The sequence below is a fragment of the Nylanderia fulva genome, unplaced genomic scaffold (assembly GCF_048542155.1).
Source record: "Nylanderia fulva isolate GAGA-0341 unplaced genomic scaffold, ASM4854215v1 Scaffold6, whole genome shotgun sequence".
Taxonomy (NCBI): Eukaryota; Metazoa; Arthropoda; class Insecta; order Hymenoptera; family Formicidae; genus Nylanderia; species Nylanderia fulva.
Genome location: NW_028190698.1, coordinates 4,856,862 through 4,882,410, shown reverse-complemented (window position 1 = coordinate 4,882,410; position 25,549 = coordinate 4,856,862). Strand labels below are relative to the sequence as shown.

The following is a 25,549-nucleotide window of genomic DNA, read 5'->3' as shown; positions in this document are numbered from 1 at the left end:
TTACATGAAATAATATCATCATTATCTGTACAATAATACTAATCTATTTATTGCATTAGTTATGTACTCGTATATAAATTGTTATATATGTATACAATCATCTCTCTATCCGATTACAAATTACATTTCACACGATTATTTACTTTATTAAATATAGTTTGGAATAAATAAAATATCAATTTAGCTTAGAATTTAATATAGCAGAGCATTTGTCCAAAAAAGAGAATATACCTATTATAGCATTCCAAGTTTATCTATATAGATGAAAGAAAATATGAAGAAGATATATGTAAATTTATAAACTAAACACTCTTCATGTAAATATATACATCGGTCATTAAATATTTAGCATTTTACACATAAAGAGAGAAAATTTGTCGCAATCTTAGAAAATAATAAAATACTTTGAGACCGACGAAAGCAGATTACGTTTCATAAGCGAAATTCAGAAGCGGAATCGTGCGTACGCCGCCAATCTTCTAAATTATTAAGTGCAGGTGGTTCCCCGATATATACATATATATATATATATATATATATATATATATATATATATATATCAGTCTGGACTATCTGTTTCAAGCAGCCACTCCGCCTCTTTCTCTTTTCTTAGGAACGGCAGCAACACAGCAGTGAAACGGCGGCATCTCTCGAGGAAGGGCATTGTTTTATTCCGACCGCGTAGCAGACACTCCTCATTCCCCTTTTTCCCCGTCCCAGCTTTCCCGACTGCCACTCTCGACAATTTAGCCCCATCTCTGTCCCCCTCCCTCACCTCCTCACACCCCCCGCGACGGTTTTCCACTCATCCCTCTCTTGCACCTTCTGATAACGCCACGGCTTAATGACTCGTGGCTGCCTCAATATCGCATTGTCCGGAACGTATCGATGTTCCTCGTGGCAATTCTTGTCCGTCTCGCTCATGGTCAAGTATCACCATGCCTCTTCCTCATCCGCGTCGATATCGGATATATATCTTTGGTAGATTTCGGTTTAATATGTGGAAAAGCTCGCGCGCGCATACAAGCGGCTTATTGCAGTTGTTATTTTCGGCTCGTGGGAAAAAAGCCGGAAAGTCGATCTAGCGATATCGAGGGTGAGAATGAGAGGGACATCGCCACCAAACGAACGAACGACACATACGGGAGAAAAAATACTATAGTATCGTGTTGACACTATTAATCATGGTCATCACAGAGGCGCGGGATACGTCATTGCAGATACGGCGATAGCTCCTTCTCGGCAATTTTTGTCGGGAAAAAAAAGAAAAAAATTTTTTTTTTTTTTTTAATCGTCAACATGCCCATCATCGTTCGCGTCTCACCAATCTGCGCCGCATCCGCTCGAGTCTGCCTGATCGGTTCCCTTCCCGCTCTGTATCGCCAATCAGCGCCACGTGCTCACCTGGGAATAACCGTTTTAGCCGGGCGTATCCGCGCAGAACTCGCGGTACACGCGTCGACTAACTGCTATTGAAAAAAAGGTGGAAAAAAGAGGAAAAAAAGAAAATAACAATAAACCGCTTTCGACTCTTGCAGATTGAAATGTCGTGTATGCCGGTGTTTCGTCGACAGGCAACGCCGCGCCGTTGGAAACCGGCCGCTAACGTGAATTAGCGTAGCGTAGTTCGTCCTTCACTATTTTTTATTTTAGTTTTTTTTTTTTTTTCTCTCAAAAGTGTTTGTCGGAAGACGGGGAAGTTTGTCGCGCGTGTTAAACGAATGGTCGTCGTATTCGGTGCGTGTGGAATGGAACTCGTTCGAAATACGGCTAAAGTGATTGCGCGACGATCAGGTACAGGATTCGCGAGCGACATACATATGTTGCTTCGCCATAGTGACGAATTGATTCTCGACCGTCCGGCAAAAAACGTGCGGTTACTGATAGATCTTTGATTATTTCCTGGTTCTCTCTGCGAAGCTAATATTTTAATAATATTTTATGTGCAACGCTTGCATATTGTATTTTATTAAAGTAATATTTTATATTTATTTGTATATATATAAAATATTATATATATATTTAAGTGCTAAGAAATAAACGAATAATATAGAATTTTAGGACAGGTTGAAAACAGTCCGACGAAATAATTTGTCGATAGTGTGTTATTTTTCTTCGGTGCGTGAACTCGCCGTGACACCCCAAAAAACAGTGGATAAAGCTGACGTTTTTTTAGGGAGGGAATGAAAACGTCGACGTGCATTTGTTTCGCTCCGAGTTATGTACACACCGTAAATCCTTCCTTGCGAAGACTCGCAAACCTCCGCGCGCGCAACGAATAACAGGTATAATTGCATCGGGCGAACTAACTCTCTTGCAAATTAAGCACGATCGAGCAACGAAGAGTCGGAAAAGCTTCGTTGCTACGTACGTTAACAAAAACTTAAAGAGCGGACGAATCGCGGCGCCATATTTAACCACTAATGGCACAAGCAGCGTCGTGAAACGAACCGAATGAAAAAGACTTGTATAAGATACTTTAATTATTTTTTTTCGTCGACAAATTTAATTAAATAATCTTATTTTTGTTTGATGTTTAATTTCGCAAACTGATACTTTTTTGGTAATTTTTTTTATGCAGTACATACTCTTCAAAGATTTATGTGCTTTACTAGAAACGGGAAATATCTGTATTATTGAATCAATAATTTCTTGTCTGTGATTTAAAGTAGAAAGCTTTCATGTGGTCTGTATTTTATTCACAGAAATTTAAATACGATCAAGCAATGGTTGGCACAAGTATTTATAAAGTATTGCATATGCAAGTACAGTTGGAGAAAGCAAAGCATTTGGATCGAGGGAGTTTGTCTGAACAAATAACGATGATGTCTTCCTGTGCATATACACATGTACATATCGATGGTTTTCAATCCCTCGCTAACTACGGTTCCGTACACGATGCGATAATGTCTCTCAGATATTTCTCGATGTGCGAACGTTGAGAGTCTCGATAAAAACCCTCTGGAAATTGGTTCGGAATAATAAATAACGCTCGGCATGCGATCGTTGACATTTCTTACGACAATATCGCGGGAAAATGTAATTAGTACAACTCTTCGTTTTGCTCAAATAAGGGGGATTTGTTTTTTCAGTAGCACGACCGTGCGAGATCGAGAACAAGAACAAATGGAACGATCGCGCTTTAGGGCGCAGTATTAAACATCCTCGTCTGACGTTTCTGCTATAATTAATCTCCTAATTAGGGAGGAGTAGCCGCGGAAATTGGCAAGAGCGATGGGATCGAGAGAAAGCTCTGTGGTAGAATAGCGGGAGGGATCCACCCGATAACCTTTCCTCCTACGTATAGAGAAGGATATTCGTCCTGCGCGAGCCTTATTAATTATTATAGCCGGAAATTATCCTCGCAGATTCGCTCTCCTCGAGTAAACGTTATGCAATCGTAATGCACGAAGTTGTAATATTTTCATAAGCCGCAGTGACTGGACTCTGGTTGGCCGCTTCTGTATAATCCCGCGAAGATTCACGGAACGTTGTGTGTAACACATGGTGATTACCGTTTAAGTTTATTATCGTGTATTTCTCACTTTAATTATAAGGGAAAATACTTTTTATTAAGAAAGAGAGAGGGGGAAAAAAATAGAGTTTTTGTAAAAATAATCCAATTCATTTTAAGTAGTTTAAGACAATTATTGCAGCATGTTTCATGTGTTTTTATATATACTCGCGGTATATTTATTTCTTATTCGTGCAAATAATCATCATGCTTTGTTATTGACTGCTATATAATTCTTGTTATTTTTATTTTCCTTACTTTTTTATTATTGAAAAATTTCCAGTTAAATAAAGAGCTTTGGACTTTTAATATTATAGCTTTTCATTTCTGGATTTCTAGGTCTCGAAAAATACGAGAATATATTGCGAAATATATTTCTTTGCGCGCGTTTATTGCCATCTTTCTTTTTCAACATATTTTTCATTCTGTTTGTAGGTAAGCAGTTTTTATAATGAAATAATATTATTGCAGAAAATATTATATAAAAATGTATATTGAAAAATACAAATATTTCATACTGTAAAGATTTGTTTATAAGAATTTCTTGGAGATCAAGATTGCTATCTGATGATTATGCGGAGATTATAAATTTTAATTTCGAAAGTTATACCTATATAAATAGCAAGTCCAAGAGACGATGTACAAGATGAATATTTTTGTCGCACCTCATTTATCGATGAAATTGTTATTTCTCAAAGACTGATAGTATCTATCTCAAGCATTATTCGCTCGGAAAAATTCGCCGTTCTCAGCTTTTTCGCGTTTCCGCAATATATTCGACGGTCTAGCGTCCGTCTCATTCCACCAGTGAAAGCAGTGTGTACACTCGGTTCAGGTGATGAACTGAAAATGAGGCTCATTCGAAAGCTCGGCGGACAGTTAAGAGAGTACACAGTGCCAGGAGGAGCTTTCCAAGGTTTCTCTCCATCCATTGCGTCTACAATTTCTTTAACCCATCCTAGTGTAGTCTCGTCCGGCTGTACACACCAACCCCGTCGCCATCACAATCACCCTCGTCGTCGCCACCGTCGTGGTTGCGACGACGACCGTTACCTTACAATCATCGGCAACGATACGTGTCGTTTACCTCTGGTGGCGACGTTCGACCAACCGCAGCGAGATAGAGATGGAGAGGGACGTCGAAACGAAAGAGAGAAAGAGAGCCAACGCCGAGAGACTCGTAGAAAAAGCGAGGATCACGTACGGTATTGTATCGTCGTTGTATTTTCTCTGTTCGTTGCCCGACGTGTATCTCCGGGACGAGCAGCTGCCACGACCGAGTCATAGCGCAAAGTTAGCTTGGCTTTCGCTATTTTTCCATGCCATTAACGACCAACTCAAACGACCTCTATCAATGGCTTTATGGCGGTTAGCTTTTATTCCCTCTTCCAACGGTGGCTTCATACTTCACGTCGCGCACCCCCGCGTTCTTCCACCATAGCCGACCTGTGACGTCGCGTAGGATCAATGGGCGACCCTTTCTCCTCTTTCTCTCTTCACGCGTTTCTTATACTTCACCCTTCGGTGTAGATTACACGTGTCTCTTATTGTTTCTTACATCTCGCACAATACTTGCGAGTTGGACTCGTTGGGTCGATGAAAAGCAAGAAAATTTCACGCTAAATTTGATTATTGACGTTGAACGAAGATAAAAATCGAGGAAGGGAAAAATTGCAAGAGTGGGAAAATTATAACAAAAGACGGCGCGTATTTATATTTCTAATAATTTACATACAGTCGGATGTGTAATGAATAGAATAGTGGAATAATACTGTTTATTTTTTTTCTTTTCAGTTTCCATTTCTTACGTTACTTTTTTATCATTTTCTTATCACATAAATGTTTGATAATTTTTGCTCGACGAACATGCTTATTAAAGTTTGAATAGCATTTCATGAATAAATCAGCCATTCATTTGGCTCCGTTAAATTATGAGAATACAAAAACATCATTCATGTCTGAATGTTTTATCGAATGCATGTGCGATGAGAAAATATATGCATTGCGGAATAAAGAACGTCAATTTTATATACATATATATATATTTAAAATAATGCACAATACATTTCTGTTCGTAATTATTATCGATTGATAAGAACAATTTACATTTATATCTCGAAAAAGCAGGCGAATAGATATATCTCGAACATAAATTAAACGGAACTAAAAACTCGATCGTTCCATTACTTCAACTTTACTTCCATTCATTTTAACTCACTTCGTCAACTTTTCTCCGTTAATCTTCAGAAAGCAATGTCCATTATATAACACATATATATTACTATATTTTTCGAAAAGTTTGGATCAAAAAGACCAATCCAATATATCGTGCAAGATAAAATTACAGAAATGTTAAATACTGCTCAAATCTTCTGAATATATCCAATATATAAATTTTTGGTAATACTTTGGATAAATTTGTGTAAGGATCTCTACGAGGGTATATATACTGCGAATAATCGAAATTGCATAGTTACACTTTCAACATTTGCACATCATTGACTAGGAATGAAAGGTACTGCATACTACTTACCTACATCAGCGCAAAAACGAGCGTCGAGGGGTGAATAACGGAGAGACGAACAACGTGCGGCCTTTTAAGTACCGCCCTTCTTTGGATTTACGGTCACGCGTGTTTTCAGCGATGACAGCCCCATATTATCCGTATATACGGGGCTTGTAACGGGGTAAATTGTGAAACCCAGCTGCGCTGCACGAATTGCGGAAATTATTTTCGCAATGACCCGTAAGAATAAAAACGTTAATCTTGTGCCATTAAAACTAATATTCACGTCATAAATTATATCGAAACAACTATTTCGTGGCACACCAAATTAAGGAACGGAAGGAGATTGGAAAGTACGAAAATTATCGTAAAATTTGCCGTTATAAAATATGCTGCCGGAAAGCCGACCGTTACACTAGCAGAAAAGGATGATCGTATTAATGTAACTACCTACTTAGGAGCTTACGTGGATTTACAAATGGTTGTAAGAGCCAGAATCCGAGAAAGGCAGAGGAGGGAGAAATAAGTGGTCTTCTTTAAAAGCATTAAAAAACTTGTGCCATTTAGCGGCGCAAGAATAAGTGCGAGATATACGTTCAGACAGATTCATTCATCTGGAGGAACTTAAATGGTGTGTTAAGCTTACCTATATCATGCCCTTTATTAATCTTGATTCCCTTTATCGCTCCGTCCCGCCCCCTTTATGTAATAATCGCTACTCATGCGTGGAGATCCTCCATCTGTATAACATTGGCTTCATTAACGATACGAATATATCGGAACACACACTATTGTATCGATTACATATTACACCTCTCAGCGAGATATATCGCAAGATATCCTGTGTATCGGATTTCCCCAACTATAATCCGACACCCGCGCTGTCTTATAAGCTATAAAGCGCGCGATTATCTCTATATTTGCCCGTCATTTTTCGAAGAAAGAAATGTATCGGCGTGTTTTATTTTCAAGGCAAACGCGTCGCTGAACGGTCATTTAACTATACAATTTTTCTTACAAGCGTACTTACGTATATCAGTCACGAGTCACTCGCGTGTGCGGGAAAAAAAGGAAAAGATGAGAAAGAACCGCGACATGTGGCTCGCGAGAGCTAACGATTATTTCAACGGCGAGGTTTTTCCAAACCGCGAAATCGCGTCGCTTATCGAGAGTCGCCGCCACGCTTGAGGGAGAGATTCCGCACTTTGGTCCCGTACGCAACGATACGTGAAACAACGCGAGCGAGAGATTACACGCGCGCACGTGTCGCGCACCGCTCGAAGCGGCGCGATAAAACGCATATAATTTGCGGTCGCCGGACGGCGATGGTGCTGAATTACCGGAAACCATCCGGGGTGAAGGGAACCCTCCCCATTGCGATATCGATATCGATTGCCGCGGGGAAATTCGGCGAATCGACTTTTGTTGGGTCGAGCACTGATTACGGGGTTAACCGTGCAAAGTTCACTTTGATTCTCCGGTTTCACGCTGCGCGAAACTGCGGCCCCGCGGAAACTGGCCAACGATCGGATTGAATAAACGGCAAAAGGCTTCTCGGAGAAGGGTAATAGAGCGACGCGATGGAAAACAAGAGCACGTAAAACGATTACGATGGACGTTGAATAGCGATAATCGATAGAAGTGTCGAGAGAGCACTTCGCTGGAAATAATTTCGCGCATCGACATTAGAATAAAATGGTACATTTCTATGTATTATTTATTATTAATTACTGTTGAGACTGCACTATCTTAGAGTGGATGAAATATTTATCTATGTATGTGTATAACTATATCAATCTGAATATTCAAGATTTAAAGATATGATAGTTTCAATGGCTATAAAATTACGCTGAATCTTAATGCAATCACAAATGTACTCTTATAATGTGTAATTGCGTATTATCAATGATAACTGAACCAGAATATACACAGTATGTAAAGAACTTAATTAATTTGTTGTTTGTTTTTACATCAATTTTGCCGGTTTGTATTTGATCGTGACAATTTTATTAGTCCAATTGCACAATCTCGATTGTTATGGAAATTTCATTATGTTACAGTTTTTTCACTCGTGTAATTGCGATCATAAATTTGCGATGAGACGGTTCGCGGTCTGAAGTAGGTCGCGCAAAAATATGACAAATCGCACTAACATTAATTCGTAAAGGCTTCCTGACATAATTATAGTAATCGTATCACGTTGAATCTTGCAACGCCACTCTCTTCTTGCATTAATCCGAACTCCGCGTATATGCGTAATCCCAAAGAGGAAGATTAATTAAAACGGTATTACCACGCGAAGGGATTAATTACATCGTTATACTTGCTACAACGAGATATTTTTAACACCTATTTTTAAAGCAAACGCAATTTTCGAGGACGTTTTGTTTACTACTATCTTTATATCGTTCAAACATTTGTGTCGATGAACGATGTCAAGTTTACGTGACCGGTCAACAGTATATCGATAGATGAATAGGTAAGCCGCAGATGGTCGCTCGATGATTTCGAGTCAACAGGAGAGAAACAGTCAGATAGCTCGGTTAACCATAGGGACACCTACGTCACGGCCGACGAAATTCTACGAGTTTGCACCTGCGCTCTCTTGAGCTGCGACCACCAATGCAAACCGGGTTGGGAATACGTGAAAGCGGTACTAACCACTGTACCCTCGCAAACGAATCGTGGTTTACATAAATTATTCCGTTGCCAGTGAAAGCGGTAACGCGTATCGGAAAAGGCCACGGCAAGGTTTCGTCCCGGACAAAATATCAGGCGAGAATGTGGAACCCCTTTAAATTTTCGCGCGCAGTATTTCCATGCAGTAAACTCATCCGATTAATATCTAGTATTTTAATACAACGTACGAGTTATACTTTTCAACATTATGTGCATGACATGAAAATGATCAATGTTATTCTACGTTTCCAAGCTATTATAAGCGATATGCCGTATGTTCAATATCACTGACTATTTTAGCTTCAAGTTCTACAATGGCAGTGATTGACCCAGCTCCCGAGCTACAGAACAACAATGCTTGCTACTAACTTTGTTCCTATTGATTGACAGTAGTTTTAGATTCAAACGTCAGACGCAAACGTGAAATATCTAAAAATATAAAATCCCAACGATATTATTTAACTTAAATAATACAGTATCAATTGATGAAATTTGTATCAATTGATTTTTAAATAATACAGTGTTCTTTAAAAAACCATAAAATGTATTATCTTCGCAACGTCAAGAATATCCTTTAATAAATAACACGGATTCTCTAATTTTAGGCGGACGAGGAAAATTGTGCGCGAGTGTCGGAAATTTATTGGTCCCAATCATGCAAACCCTTTAACATTTCCTTCGCGACGAAAGATCACTTAGAACGAAAATCGTCGAGCTTCACTCCGTCTCTCGTATTCTCGCGAATTCCAGCGAGTGTCAGTTCGACGAGCCGTTTCTGGCTCCTAATCCCACCTGGTCGTCGAATCACACGATCGTCGGCTTACGACTTCATCCGCGCGACGGTAACTGACTCTCCTATTCACCGTCTGATCACGAACACGGCACGTCAGAACGGAGGTTGAACGGCTTATGCGGCCCTGCCTGCAATAATATAACGGCTCAAGGTGGTAAACGCGAGGCAAAATATTGATAAAACGGATCAGTTGGATCACCGTAATGCGACGTGGCCACATGTAAACCGACATGTCCATTTCGCGTATTAGTTTAATCCGTATGAACGCCTAATCTATGAGAGACTCTAAGATCGACGAAACTTTATTACATATATCCTTTTGTACACTGGAAAAAATTATGAATTTGAATAAATATTTATTTCCATTAATTTAATGTGAAATATATTTATTTTAAATAAATGATTTATTAGGTGGTATATATTAAAATAAATATTTATTCATTTAATAATTTTTTTCCGGTGTATGAATAACATATATAATAATATTTATAATAAATATATTATAACAAAATATAATTTCAAAAAATATCGAGATAAAACATCTTGTTTTTTAAAGAAAATATTCTATGAATGTGAAGACTGACAGAGAAATAAGGGAAATATTATTATTAAAATAACTGAAAAAAAAATCTTGATTATCTTGATGTTAAGATTATCTGTTACTTCTGTACTTATATATCATCAATTTTTCTTTTACAGATACTCGATCAATAAATTTATTATACGACATTTCTCTACATAATAATCATAGCGGAAAGATTTATATAAAACTTATTTAATGAAAACATCTCCACCTTAAGATAAAGTTTGCCAGCAAATACTAGAATCTTAAACCAACCGAGAGTTTGATTTGCACACTTTTATCGATAACGATGACTGTAATCGATTCTCGAGAAAATTATAAGTAGCTTTCAAGTGAAAGAGATAGTACGGCTCGATAACAGAATCGGAAACATGTGATATCCGATTGAGCGTGTAATAATAGCGTCTTCAACTCGATAGAGAAAGGACTATAGAGTATATAGAATTCTATAGGATAATCACTTTAACTCTAATTTAAAAGCATAAAAATATATTAACCCACATAACGAACTTTATCGAGCTCGGAAAGAAATAATGTTTTAGTGAATAATTTGCAAACCAAATCGACGAATTCGCGTTTTCTCTCTCTTTATATAAGTATATAAATATATGTATATACACTGAAAAAATTGTTATTAACTTGACTAAATCTTTAAACTAAATATTATTTTGTTAATTGAATATGTAAATATAACATATTAAATCTAACAAAACGTATATTTGACTATAAATACTAATATATGTTCAATTAACAAAGTAGTAATTTAGTTAAAAGGTTTAGTCAAGTTAACACATTTTTTCAGGTATATTTTTTTCTCTATAGATATATATATATAAATTTTTTTCTCGCGTTTCCAATTACATTTACATACAATTACAAATGAACACCTTACAAAAAACCTTTTGCGCAGAACGTCGGCAACAGCTGTTAATATGAATCCACGCGATCGGATGTATCAAAGATAGCTTCCCTTGCGTTCTTAGTGATGCGTAAATCATATTATCACCACTTTATATCACGCAATATTACCGGTGATTATCTTCGCTCGAGATAACCGGCGCAAAATCCCGTCGCGCCGTCTCTCGCTGACGAACTAATTTCTCCCCGGCTTTCCCATCACCCGCGACGATCGCAGAAGAGGCACGTTCGCCTCAATGATCACGGGGGAAAGCATATCTCCCGCGGGCGTGCATACGCGACGCGATGCAACAACGAGCGCGGTAACAGATGTAATAATTCAGCAACGGGTTGTTGTCCGCCACCGCGTGTGCGACTTGTTAAAGGGGAACTCGCGTAAACGAGCGCTTCCTCTCCGAGCTTCATGTAGTATTGCATGGCATCCCCGTCCTCTCATTTCGTCCGAACCCTCGCATATAAATTGTAATTATGCGTTATAAATTATAGTTCGATTTATTCGAGCGTTTTTACCGAACGTTGATATAGCAAAATTTTTAGATGACTCTTCTTCCAGAGAAGCGCGCCTTTTCCTCTCGTCTTCTGGCTCGCGTCGTGTCTCGTTCTTTCCTTCTTTTTTTCTCTCTCTCTCCCGTCGCCGCTCCCGGCAATATTTCACAATTACGCAGCTTTATGGACCACCATAAAGATACGCGGTGCGTGTCGGTCGCGTGATGGCCGACCCGCGCGTGAATTTTTATTACGGTCGCGAGCGGTCGAATCGCTCGCTCGCGCGCGCAAGAGTTTATCATCCCTCGTCGAGTTTGCGACCGCGTTTTCTTTATAGGAGCGAAACGTCGTGTGCCGGGGGCTCGCGAGAAAACGGAACTGCGCGACGCGCCTTGTCCTTGTCGCCGGTTTACACACGCGACATGAGAAATTTAGATTACCGGGCCCGGCCCACTCTATTACCTTCATTCAGAGGCGGCCGCAAGCTTAACGAACTGCCGCACGGACTCTCGGCTACCAAAAGAGGGACTGCTCTCCCTTTTGCCGTCAAAGAACCGCACACCACCACCACCACCATCACGTGCGTCTCTCGCCCGCGTTTCCATCGAAAAATTTCGGGACGAGGCGTCCTGCTGAGACTGAATTTACGCCGTACATATAACACGCTGCCCTCGAGTTAAAATTTAGTACCGTGTACGAAGTGCCTCGGGGATTAAATATGCGGGGATGCTCTTTTCGCTCTAATTAAATTCGCCTTTAAAGTGTTGATTTTTACGCTAATTTAATATGGCAAGACATGCGTGCGAGACAATAAAACGATCCTTCGTGCAATGTAATTTCTTCAATTTTCAAAGTTTTACGTAGAGTTTTTTTGAGCGCTTTTACACCGAGTAATTTCTACGATTTGATATATTATCGTGATAATCATATATTTTTTAATGCTTAAAAATTTACATACAATTATTTCCCTCCCTCTCTCTCTCTCTATCTCTCTTTGTTTACTCACGGTAATATATTACCGTTCAATTACTCGAATCCATTTATTCTCCCCGGCAGCGACAGATGAACATAATCACGCGGCATTACGTGACTGTCTTATCAATCAACGTAGTTGACGTATGCAATGCCGTAGTCGATCTTACTCCTTGATTATAATGGGAATCCGATATATTACGAGCATGGTCGTTAACATTGATCCTCTGGCAGATGATATTAACAAGCAATCGACGGCAGACAACAGTTTCACACACGATGCATCGTCGCTTGTAGAACGTCATGCATACAAACTATCTCAGGTCAAACATGTGTCGTTAGCTAGATAATAACCAGACTCGTATCCTAATTAAAAGTATACAAGCGATTTCTCACCGTAATACTTCTTTAATAAAATTTTTCTACAATTGAAAAAATGTTATTCAAAAAGCACGACAGCCTTATTATTTTTTGAGAATTATGTTTAACTTTTATCAAATAATTGGAGCCTGTAATAAAAAAGTTATTATACAATTATATTATTATATTAGAGTATAAGTAAAATAACGTTTCACTAATTATGTAGATATTGCGATACTTTTAACTGAATAGAAAATATAGCAATTAGAAAGAAATTAAGTATAACGAGTACGATTAAAATGCAATAGCAATTACGTGCACGAAAACCTATGGCACTTTATATACGCCGATGTAGCTACGTATGTAAATTTTCTATATGGAATTAATCTAAATATAACCAAAAAAAATAAAATTTTTTTAACATTTTATATGTCCGGATAGCATTCTGACTGGTTATTCTGGTTATCCAGAGAGAGGGGTTAATCAACGCAACGTATTTAAAAAATAATCCCTTTATGGGATAATAAGCGATCTAGACATCGCATAGTGTACGCGAAAGCTGAAATAGGCGCGTTTCGACGATGATACTACGAGTGTCGTATTTCCTGATCATTATTACATTCCACCTCTCTCTCTCTCTCTCTCTTCTCCTGCGCGTGTTTATCGCTTAAATATTGCTTTTGCGATAGCGGCCGCCGTCGAGGCACACAGCAGCGGTATTCGCACCTTGAATTGCAACATCGTAGTTTTGTATTTATAATGCGATAGCCCTCCATTAAAAATGTACCGGCATGTAAATCGAGCCGAGTAAATGCGGGATTCCAAATAAAATATGAGAAACGCTTTCCAACTCTATATTTGCTTACTGTCGATTCCATATATGTATAGTTGCCTGTGCAAGTCAGCGTTTTAATGTTTAAATTACTCGGAGAATACATTACATTTTTGTGTGTTATTTTCTCCTGCGCGTTCATTAAATTTTTATCGCAAGATATATCACGGCTTGTTTCAGAACAAATATTACATTCACAATATAGAAGCCATATCTACTTATATAGGTACTTTTACGCGAGATCGAGGAAATAGCATTACACGTGCATCATTTTATTTTCACGATCCCGATGTTTCATTTAAAATTTACCACGTGCAAAAAAAAAAGCAGATTATAAATATAATCGACGAATATTCATTAAACATGCGATCGGGATAAACTGTTGTTGATAGAAATAATATATACTCCTCTCGTCACGTTCGTTCGGCGAGAGAAAAGTCGATATTATCCGCTTATAAACGCTTTCATTATCGATTCAAGATACACCTCTGTTCCGTCGCGTTAAATACTATTGATTAAAAGGAACGCAGCCTTTTTCCCATTTTTTTATTTTTTTTTGATAATGTTTCTACACTAATGCACGCGGGAGAGCTCGACGTCGTACTCTTTCAGGATTAATTGAGTTCACGGTTAATTTTCAACGAACCTTCCACTTTAATCCTCGTGTGCTCTCTTTACAGCACCACCTATGCACACGGGTGTACCTACATGTACATAGGTACTTGCTGAGCTTGCACTCGGGTGTGCTGCGCCCCTTTATCGCACCTCTCACCCATCTTTCGTCTGTCAGGACATCCACCCTTGGTATATCCGCGTAATATGATACGCACGTTGCTACATTAAACTTTAATTGTGTCATTACGAAACGAAAACTTCTTCACGCCCTTGCTGAGCCATATCGCACGCGGGCAATTTAATTCTCGACCGTGAACAAGTTACGTCGATCTAATTATTCTAATAGAACATTTGTCTAGTCACATCTGCGCGCGACATATATATATATATATTTTTTTATATTTTTCTCCATATGTAAGTTTGAGATTAATTTATATATGGAACTTAGTAATCTCAAACCAAGAGATACAGTTCCGAAGAATTAATTTTTCGCGCTTGGGCTCTATTGGCCGATTTAAAATTCATGTATTATTATTATTAATATATTTTTTTTTTGAACGAAATGATGAAATTGCAAATAATTTTTAAATAATAAGATGCAATTTAATTGGACCAAAAACTGGCTATTCATTTATTGAACATCACAGTAGCCAACAGATTGTCGATATGACAGGACAACTTTCATGTTTCTATTTTTAATTAATGTAATTGCTGAATAAGAACAACACTTGAAAAGGACCACAATGTGGGTCGAAACGTAGTGTGTACTTATTTTCAATAAATGAATAACCAGATTTTGGTCGAATTAAATTGCATCTTTATATTTGTGAAAATTTTATCACTGGCGATCAACAATTAATTGTGGGCAATTTTTAAATATATATTATTTGTATTGTAATAGCAAAGCGATTCTAGTTCAACATTAATACATACGCTGTATTAGATTTTGCGGATTAATCGTTAATTAGCTTTAGATACATTGATATCGAATTGTATTATTATTATATTGCGTCGCACTAAAGTTTGTAATCAATGCAGTAGTAAAGTCAATTCGTATTAAACAGCGCTTTAGATCAGAAAATAGCCGCAAATCCTCCGTTATAATATGCACTGCTTTCATAATACGAGAGATTATACAAACTCGAAGCAACACGTTTGCCGATGGTATTTCCCATGCGCGTGCGAAACTCATTGTAGTAATATCAATAATGTACAGCACCGCATTATCAGGATTATTCGTATTCACGGCTTAATTCATTACACTATTGCGCAAGGATAAGGATACTCACCATTAATAAACAATGTTTCAAATCTCATTAACAATCGATTTGCCTAGCAGCTTTATCAACTTTACGAAGGATGAAATAAGATAAAAATAATCGTAATTGCTGAAAATTCTGGTATTGAAATTAAAAACTGGAACTCCAAGAGAGAGAGAGAGAAATTAAAAAAAAAAAAATCTTTGCCATTGAAATGATTTGGAAACTGTCGACTGAAGAGAAATAATTTTTTTTTGTAAATGATTAAAATTGTTGAAATAGTATCGGCCGCTATATTCTACGGCAGATTCTTGAAATAGTTGTAGAGCAATTCCGAAAAATATGATTTTGCTCTGGTTGCCTTAAGTTATCCCCCATCTGCGCTGTAGCCAGAGAGCCGCGCTTTCGTCTTTATCAGAAATTCCATTTAGAAATTTTCCCGAATTCCTCCACTTATCGTCTCTCGGGCCGGTATTTCCTTACTCCTTTCCGCTTTGTCGTCCCGCGAAATCAACTAACGAGACGGGTCGAGCGTGTAATTGAGTTTCTTACAATCTCCGGATGATACAAACAGGAGGGGATGGCGCATGCATACACGTCACTTAACTTTTAACCAACCAGGGCGAAAAGCGCCCTGCGCGATACGAAATCAATTCGGGTCATCTTTGCGCCTCTCTCTCTCTCTCTCTCCGCGCCGCTTTGTTGCACACAGCTCCATTTTCTCCAAACTCCGCGCGTCTATCTCGCGTGCGAGATCGCCAGAAACAGACCCGCGGAAGAGAATATTTATTGCGCTGTCTTATCGTCGCATGGGAAAAGCGAGCAGCGGCGCGAAAGAGAATTCTTCACTCCGCCGGACGTTTTCTCCCCCGATGGAGTTCCTCTCTTTTTCGACTTCCTTCGGCGCTTCCTCTTTCTCTCTCTCTCTCTCTTTGTTCAATCGTCTCGTGTCTGTCGCCGAGCTCGCACCCTCCTGCCACGCTTCGGAAAGACTCGGACGGTATGGACACTCGTTATACGCTTCGGTAAGAACGCCGAGATCGAAGGATCCGGGGACCAGCGCGGTCAGCTGGACCCTCGTCCGACATATCGAACGTCGGAAGATCGGATGTGAAGATTAGAAAAAAGGATAGAGTGGGAGAAAGAGAAAATGGCGAGGTTAAGCTAATAGCGCAATAAAAAGTTTCCGCGCGAAGCAATTTCACATTCCTCCGGTTAAATTACACACTCCGCAAGATTGCGCGAGCTCTTTCCTCCCCATTCTCCCTCTTTGTAAATCCTCCCCGTTGCGCAGTGAGAGCATCGTTGTCCCTCTCTCTCTCTCTCTCTCTCTCTCTCTCTCTGTTCGTGTCGCGCGGTGAACGGAAGTCGTATTCCGACGCGGACGTCCGTCCTCGCCGGCCCGAAACGGCATGAATTATAACCGCGAGAGCTAACCTCGTGGCTTTCAGAAAATCTACGGGAACCTAGGGGGTAGGAGAGGGAAAACGGATAGACGCTGGACAAACCCCACCGGGAGTTGAAATCGTTGATCCATAGTGACACCACGGTCGACCGTCGCGGCTCTCTTTCTCTTCTCTTCTCTTTTGAAACGTGAAAAATTCTCCTCGCAGACTTATTCGCGAGAAAACTATGATATGTGGATGAGGGGTCGCGAAGCATCAACGGATTACGAGGAATATTTATGAGAGGGTATATAAACTTCAATGGGGATGGTTTGAATTTGTTCGGATTAAAACGAGATTTTTTTAATCTTCCGGTTTCTCTCGCCAGACTCTGTATGTCGCTGCTCGTAGTATAAGATATGATATGTTGATGTAATTGTAGTTGAATCTAACATATACGATAAAATATGTGTTACTTTCGAAATCTAATATTGTTAATTCCGTCTCTTTTACCGTATGCAAATTACAGAATTCGAAATGACAGATTTAATCAACATTTTACACGATATTTATATGAAACTCATTGTTAAATTTATCGCGATTATTATTTGTTCAATTGGCCGGCTGACGGCGTAAAATTATATATTGCACGGTGTGCGATGCGATTATATTTCGTTCGCAATATTATGACCGATCGTCGAAATAACACCGGCGCGCGTAAAAAGCGTCGTGCTAAAAATGCAATTTCGGCTTCTCTTCGACTTATATTACGCACCTGGGAAATGTTTGTCGGAGGCAGCGATAATACTATACCGGCGCGGACCTCTCTAAAATCCACCGGCATAACTAGGAAACCGCGACGCGATGAAATCGCAAGAATTCGCAAATCTGACGTATCGGTAAATCTGCAATATCGTAAAATCGCGTAGGGGTGTTTTAGGTCGCGCGAAGGAAACAGCAGAGCGGCGGCACCCGGCCTCTTTATAGCGTTTACGATAAGAAGGACGAGGATAGAAGAGGAGAGCATCGTAGTTTTCCGAACACCGCACGAGAAAGAGGAGCTTTACGTCTCGGGAGTTTCGAATCGACATCAATAGAGGGAAGTAAGGCAAGAGAGAAATCCCTCAATGGCTTATCCGCTTGGCCAACCGCTAGATTCCCTTTCCGCATCCTGTCTTCTGTACCCACGTTTCTCTCTCTCTCTCTCCCGCCCTATATTCGCCCCTTTTCTCTTCGTGCTCGTTTCCTCTCGTTCTCTCGCTTCGTATATATATATATGTATATATCCTTTTCTTTCGTTCGTCCACATCGTTATCTCTCTCCTTTGCTCTATATCTCTCGATGAACGCTTTTCGCGGGGCCGACCACTCGTAAATCTAATAATCTCGGCCACTCTTGACAAACGACGCCGTCAAAATGTAATTCCGGCGCGTTCTCGCTTGCTCTTCCTCGTCTCGAATTTCAAGTGGTGCCCGATACTTGCCGCGCGAAGATCTTGCATCCTACTATATCTCGCTCGGCCCTTTTCTTTTCTCCTCTCTCTCTCTCTCTCTCTCTCTCTCTCTCTCTGTAATATACCTATATATAGTGCGGTTGTCACCACACATTCTCCATCTTATTCCGATTTTCTTCCCGTTTGCAGTTTCCCCCGAACACATCGTCGGTCTTTTATAGACACCCTTCAATCGGTCGTTCGCGTCGGTGAAATTTGACAAGTGAGAAACGTGACTCGGGCAGGTGCCACATCCGGCATCTACGAGTTCGCGTCGGCGACAAAATCAATGGCAATTTTCTCGTCCGTCACGCCCGCTTCGCGAAGGGACATTGCGATCTTTATCCTCGAACGCGACAACAAACTTTGGCTATCAGATTTGCCGGATGGACGGGGATATTCGCGAAAATATCGCGTCACGATTGGGCGGATTTCGCGTCAACTCGGAATTCAAAATTCGACGTGCGATGCGTGTCTGAACTGGTAAGTGTGTATCCACTACTTGAATAAAGTCGGTTCCGTCCGCTTGTCAAATATTCGCCGGAACGAAACGTGCGGTGAATTTTGTCGCATTGTCACATGCAATTACGCGTAGAACTGAAAATTCACGAATATTGATGTGTTTCGATGTTAATTTTTTACATCGTGCAGAAAATATATGGAAAATTGAAAATTTCAAGTAATACATATAGGTACATTTTTTTTTGCTTTCAAATAATTCTATAAACAGTTAAATTAAATTATAATTACTGGAATATGCTATTTAATTTAAACTTTTTTTGTATCGTGAGTTTATTATATTATTAATTTTTTTTTTTTTTTTGTAATTCTAGACTAACTGTGCACAAAAATATTTGGGATATTATATGAATACCAATATATAGAATCCCGAAATTACGACATTTTCACATCAATGTACGCGAATTCATACACACGCGATAATAAATTGTATCAACTTGGTCAATATTTGCCGGGAATGAACAAGACAAATGAATTGTACATATATGTATGTGTACAAATGGATGGATGCTGGAAGAAGCGTGAGTGAAATCTGACAGGGAGTACATATAAATAGTCATTAATTATTGCGATTTAATTTCTTGCATTACTACGATAAGCATTATGATAACGCACACGTCGAGAAATACAATTTTACGTGGATATATAAGCCAATGCAATAAATATAATTGTACCCCCGGCTCCAACGCCATAAGGCCTCAGAGCACCGAGGTAATTTGTAACTGTTGGCGCGCAAAGCCGCGCTTAAGGCGATATTTGCATTTGAATCCACGCCATCTCCAAACATATTAAACGCCGCTATTTGTGCACAAATTTATATGTTTCGTCTATATGTCGCGTTGCCGACTTGATTCCACCTGTATTGATCGCCTGAATAATACAACCGATATATAAACGTCATGTTTAACGTCGCGGATCGATAAAAGTCGCCGAGAGTCGTATTGTCGAAATGGAAGAAAAGGCACAAGAAGTCGTACAGTGTTCGAATATCGCGTTGAAGAAACATATCGATATGCCGTACGAATGACGTGACCTCAACGAAATTATAATGATCCCCTCTTTTATTCGTTCCCGCCAGCTTGATATCTCCGAGTCAACCTGAATAATGTAGAGTAGCACTCTTTATGAATTTTTATGCCCGCCGCGGAATGGAATACGTTTGTCGAATGAGTTTGTTCCAACCCATGTAGATCCGGCAGATGCATCTGCAATCACTGCACGATGGCATATCTGGTTCCATATTATACTTCTCGCTCGACCGCGTTTATCGACCATAAATCGGAAATGATGGGTCAACATCGGAATATTTGTGTTTAGTTGAACAAGTTAACCGCATAACTTGTCCACACTATGAAATGTGTATCACGGATCTTCCTATACATTTTTTTCTTGAATTTATCGAGATTTTGTTGAATATTTTTTTAAACAATACCTATCTTTGTTTTAGCGTAAAATGCACGCGTAATATATAACTAAATTTTGATTAATAGCAATAATTGACAAAATTATTCTCAATCGCCTCGCCTTATTATGCTATATAATTAGACATTTTTTCTTTATTTTTTGTTATATATAAATATATCTTTTTATAATAAGAAATATGTTATTATATGAAAAAACATGACGTGAGCTGCAGTAAAATTTAGTATTCGTAATCGAAATAAACTCTGAATGGATTAATTTCTAAGATTTGCAATTTCTTCTTCTAACTTTGTAATCTTTATTATCGATATATTTAATGTTTCCGAGCTTTATAAATTTCTTGTTTTTTTTTTTTTTTTAATTATACATAATGTAACCGGATTTAATGTTCTCTCCCAACCCCTTCATTTTGAAACCGGTCGACGCGGAGAATCCCCGACGCGGAAGATGTGCGAATAATGTTAATTGAAATGGTCACTCGTCTGGTCAAACTGCAAATAGTTGCTCTCTCAACACCTGATAATCCCACCGAACGCCAAAGGTCGCCGGTATTGCCGGTATTGCCGTGGAATTGCATTCGCGCGAAATTGCATTTGCGTTCGCAGAGAAAAGTGCGCTCGTCTTTTATTTGTAGAAAATATACTCATTCGATGAAATGCGAGGAAAACGTGTTATTGGCTATTACCGCGGTGTACTTTATTTAATCGCAGATACGTAGCCAATTAGTTTGTTCACCATTTTCGTTGTTGCATCTACGTTGAACATATTCGGGGAAATTCGATTTTATACTGGCAAGCCAACATTTCATTGCGCACGTACGTATCGAAAATGCACATATCCGCGGTTAATTACACTTCAGACATAAGCAATTAAGTTAACGTAACATATTGTGCTTTATACAAAACCGAGCGTTATGCTTTTGCAATTTTATGCGAGTTGTAACAGTAACGCGTAAATAATTATCATTTTACGTCTTTATATACGTAACCTCTTTACTTGTGCAAAGTCATTAAAATTGCATTTTTCAAGCAATTTTTATTTTAAATTAAGTTTTAGTGATACGCGCGCAATTAAACAACTGTATTTTTCATTTAATTTCAGATAGATATTATTTTACAGAATTTTTTCTTGTTTTTTAAAAATTGAATATGAAATTGAATATGAAATAATTGTGCGTAAAATATTATATTGTTAACTAAACAAATTTTTTCCAGGAAAAAAATCAATTATAAATTGGTCACGGAATCTATAGACGAAAAGCCAAAAACGGGAGCTAGATATACACACCGTATATGTATACACAAGGAGCTATTCCTTCCTTCATTTTGCCACGCATTTCCTCTCATTCGATATCTCGCCGCTCATATTCGCGACCGCGTGCGAATAAGCCTTTGCTTACATGAATTTCAAGGTCCGAACGTGACTTAGGCGAGTCCGTTAAGATAGGGAACGTTCGTTTCGAGATTTTGCCGCGACACATATCGTGCTACTTCTCACAGCATGAATCTTTTCGTATAAGAATCGTGGCGTTGTCCCCTCACTAGACTATTACTGTAGTGTAGCCTATAAAGTTTAACTGCACTCTTTACACCGAGTTTGCGATAGCAGAGAATACCGTATACCTCTGGTAGGCGGACGACTTGGAAAAGCTCGGCGGAGAGTTCTTATCGGCCAACCTTTTCCCTAGCTCCTATCACTCGCCCGACTTCCACGTTAGTCGTCCCTCTGCTTTTCTTTCTCTCCATCTTGCTCCTGCTGCTCTCGTTTTGCAGCTATTGTGATAACCATTTACATAAGGAATCCCGGAACTACGGGACGGCAGTTACCGCAGACGGTATACCCGGATCCTACTGGCTGGGCTTTGAGATGAGCAGGGTCAGTAAGGGGACTATGTCTCTGAGACCGGAGATATTTATGCGCTATTGCGCTTTCATATTAGAGTAACCAGTGGGATTTGTGGTACCGCAATCATCCGCAGAAACGTACACAATGAAAACAGAGCATGAACATGTAGCGTATCATTCTCGTTGTAGCCTTTATATTTCTAGAACTTCTCGCGCGATTATTACATTTCTCCATGAAAATACAAGTTTCATAATGGAAAATTTTAATTAAATCATCGCCAAAGAACATTTCGTGAAAATTAAACGCTCATTGTTTTAATTACTACGTTGCATAATAGACACTTAATGATTTACTTTGTTTTAGAAAATAATTTTTTATTTTTTTACTCATAATTGAAAATCTATATTTACTCACCCGGCTATCTATCTGAAATTACTTCGCCCGGCAAGCGAAAGGTTTCGGGTTCAGTTCCCGATTCAGCGACTTTCGGATCTATATTTTTCTCTCGCATTTATTTCCTTAGGGGGGAACAGGGGATGTATGGAATTAAATCTCTTGTAGAGATTATTCCAATTTTAAATCTTGGCCGTGTGTGTGTGTGTGTTGACCAAGTAAAATTACACTTTAAATTTATATATTTACTCATTTTTTAAGCAATAATTTTAAATTTTATGGTGATTTTTGCGCCCGTTTGTTGAAGGATTCGATTAAATACCAGAAAGTAATTAAGCAAGATAATTGTTGTAAATTTTTCGCGCTGAGAATGGTTCAAAAAGAGTGGACCGAAACGTTCGCGCGCGATAAACGTATTAGTAATAAAAAACTCTTGCAATCTAAAATCTTCGCTTTGCTCTGAAGGGCTACCTGTTTTTCTTTCTTAAATTTTTTAAAAATAAGAGCAATCGCTTATCCATTTGATTAAAAATCTATAGTTATAATAAATAATTGCAATCTATAATTGTAATGAATAATTGCATATACATTCATTATATTTTCAAATATGATGAAATAACGTTCTTATTCTTTCATGCTAAATGTTCGAGACAAATTTATTAAATTGTACATTTTGGTGTGCTTTCTAATAATATATTAATTATCTCAAAAAATATATTGCGTACGCCAGATGTAATCTATTTAAAAATTCAATAAGATTCTACGTTTCATTCTTGATTTTTCTACCTTTTCTCTGGAAAATAGAGTATAAAGGACCACGCACTGTCTTCGTAGGAACTTAATGTCAACAATTTTATAGTTGTTGAATCCTGCTACCGACAGGTCACGGCGGCTATCGTACTCACGACTACCTGGTATTTTCGAGCTGAACTGCTTTCGTACTAACCTACTTCATGGGAAAATCCTCTTAGCCCGGTCTTAATGAGGCCACTCGTGGTCGCTACCCGGATTTTAAGCTAATTGAATAATTTCAGTTTTGAGCCGGCCGGGGGTCGTCGAGCGTGTTTTGTGTCCTAAATAAGTTTAGCAATGTCCCGCAGCGTTACCGGGACCGGCACGGATGCAAATGTAATGACCGTTGGAAACGATAAGAGAGCTTGGTGCACAGAAGCGACGACTTACCTAGAATCGTCGTCCGAAGCTCTCTCCGCCGTAAGAATTAATCCGAGAGAAATTCAAGAAATCCCTCGACCTCTCGGGAAGAGGCAAGAACTTCGACCTCGTTTCATCTCCGCCTTTTCCCTCCCTCTCTCTCTCTCTCTCTCTCTCTCTCTCTCTCTCTTTTAATAACATTGTGTTTCTGGCACCGTGACTCGCGGCAGCATCCTTCGATGCGGAACGTCTTATAATTGTATTTAAACGATCGCGTCATGTGCCGATCGGATGCAATGCGCAATAGTGTTGTATACGCCAATTTCTCGCGAATGTGTTCATTACGTGGAGCGTGGGTTACATTTGCGATCGAATTCATTTGCCTAATCGCGAGAATATATCTTGAGCTTAAACGCATTAAATGTTATTGCATTTACAGAGCGAGATCTTCGGTAAAATGGTGCAGAAAATCGTCTACTTTTAAAGATTTACTGTGTGAGTTTTCTATACAACGATCATTAAAGTGTACGATAATGCTGTGCATACGCACGTGCACACACACATACACGAACAATTATAAAACGATCGCTTTGCAATAATTGGAAAAAGCAGATTCTCTAATTACCTAATTATTTGTGGTTGTTTTTCGGATTTCTTTCTTTCGCATTTTTAATTCGAATATGAGGGGGAAAAGATTGTCTCTCGTTGTCAATTCCATTCGATTATTATTATATACAGTTTTTTGACGATCCATCATAACGATAAGATGCGGTTACTTTCTTTCAAAAGTTCTTTCAAAAGTTAATTTCAAATGTTTTTAAAAAAGTCCGATAATCATATTGTTTAATAATCATGACAACAGTGTCAACTAACTGCGCTTTTATCAAGGAATTTTTCACTTGAAAAGGACCAAAAACAGATGGTCGAAACGTTGTGGAAATAAAATAAAAGTTTTCTTGGCTAGTTTGGGTCGAAGTAAATATATCATTTCTATTATTATTTTGTTTCCGTATATTTCCGTATATGATAATAATTTAATATAAAGCCAAACTCTACACACTTATATTTTATTATGCATCATGCATATTGCAACATTTGTTGTATAAAATATCTGAAATGTTCGAGAAACAATTGAATAGTGATTTTCTGAAACAAAAACGTACATTTGTATTGCGATCTGTTGGTAGCGCAGACCGCAGTCCTGATTGGGCACCGGATAAACTTTCTTCCTTCGGACCGAATTAAGCTGCTGTGATTGCTCGCTCCACCTCCACGCTTCTTCGCCTCCATCTCCGAACCTGTCAGTTCAGTCAATGTTTATTTAGCCACCCCCGTTTGCGGATCGAAGGGTACAAATTAGAAGCAACGCCGCTGATGATTCAGAAGGGTTCCCCACCACGTTCGATTATCCTCGTCTCGACGAGCCTCATTCCCCAACATTTTCTCTTTCTCTCTCCTCCTGCTCTTTCCCTCTCTATGTATCCGTCGGCTTCGCTATTTCGATTCGTGTCATTTCGATTGCTTCGCCCTACTTGTCGAACGGCAAACTCTGGAAAATTTGCACGTGTCTCTGCACGTACCGGGAAAGTGTTTGAAGTCAGTCGGATTATCGAATTATATATTTCCATTTCGTCAATAAATCCATGAAAAATTAAATTACAATTTCTACTGTTAATTCGTAATTTGTTATATATTCATTTTATATTATCTGACGAATCTCAGCCGTATGAATTAGAACAAATAAGTAGGTAAAATCGCATCAAAAGCACATTTTTTAATTTTGTTATATAGAAACTTTATATTCTGTGGTTCTATCTCCTTTCT

At 38.8% G+C, this 25,549-nt stretch overlaps 1 protein-coding gene across 4 annotated transcripts in view; it reads left to right on the top strand.

Annotated features, from left to right (window-relative positions):
- Positions 1-25,549, top strand: part of LOC114941718 (SAM and SH3 domain-containing protein 1) — a 310,795-nt gene that overhangs the window by 159,362 nt on the left and 125,884 nt on the right. The gene's annotated exons all lie outside the window — the stretch shown is intronic.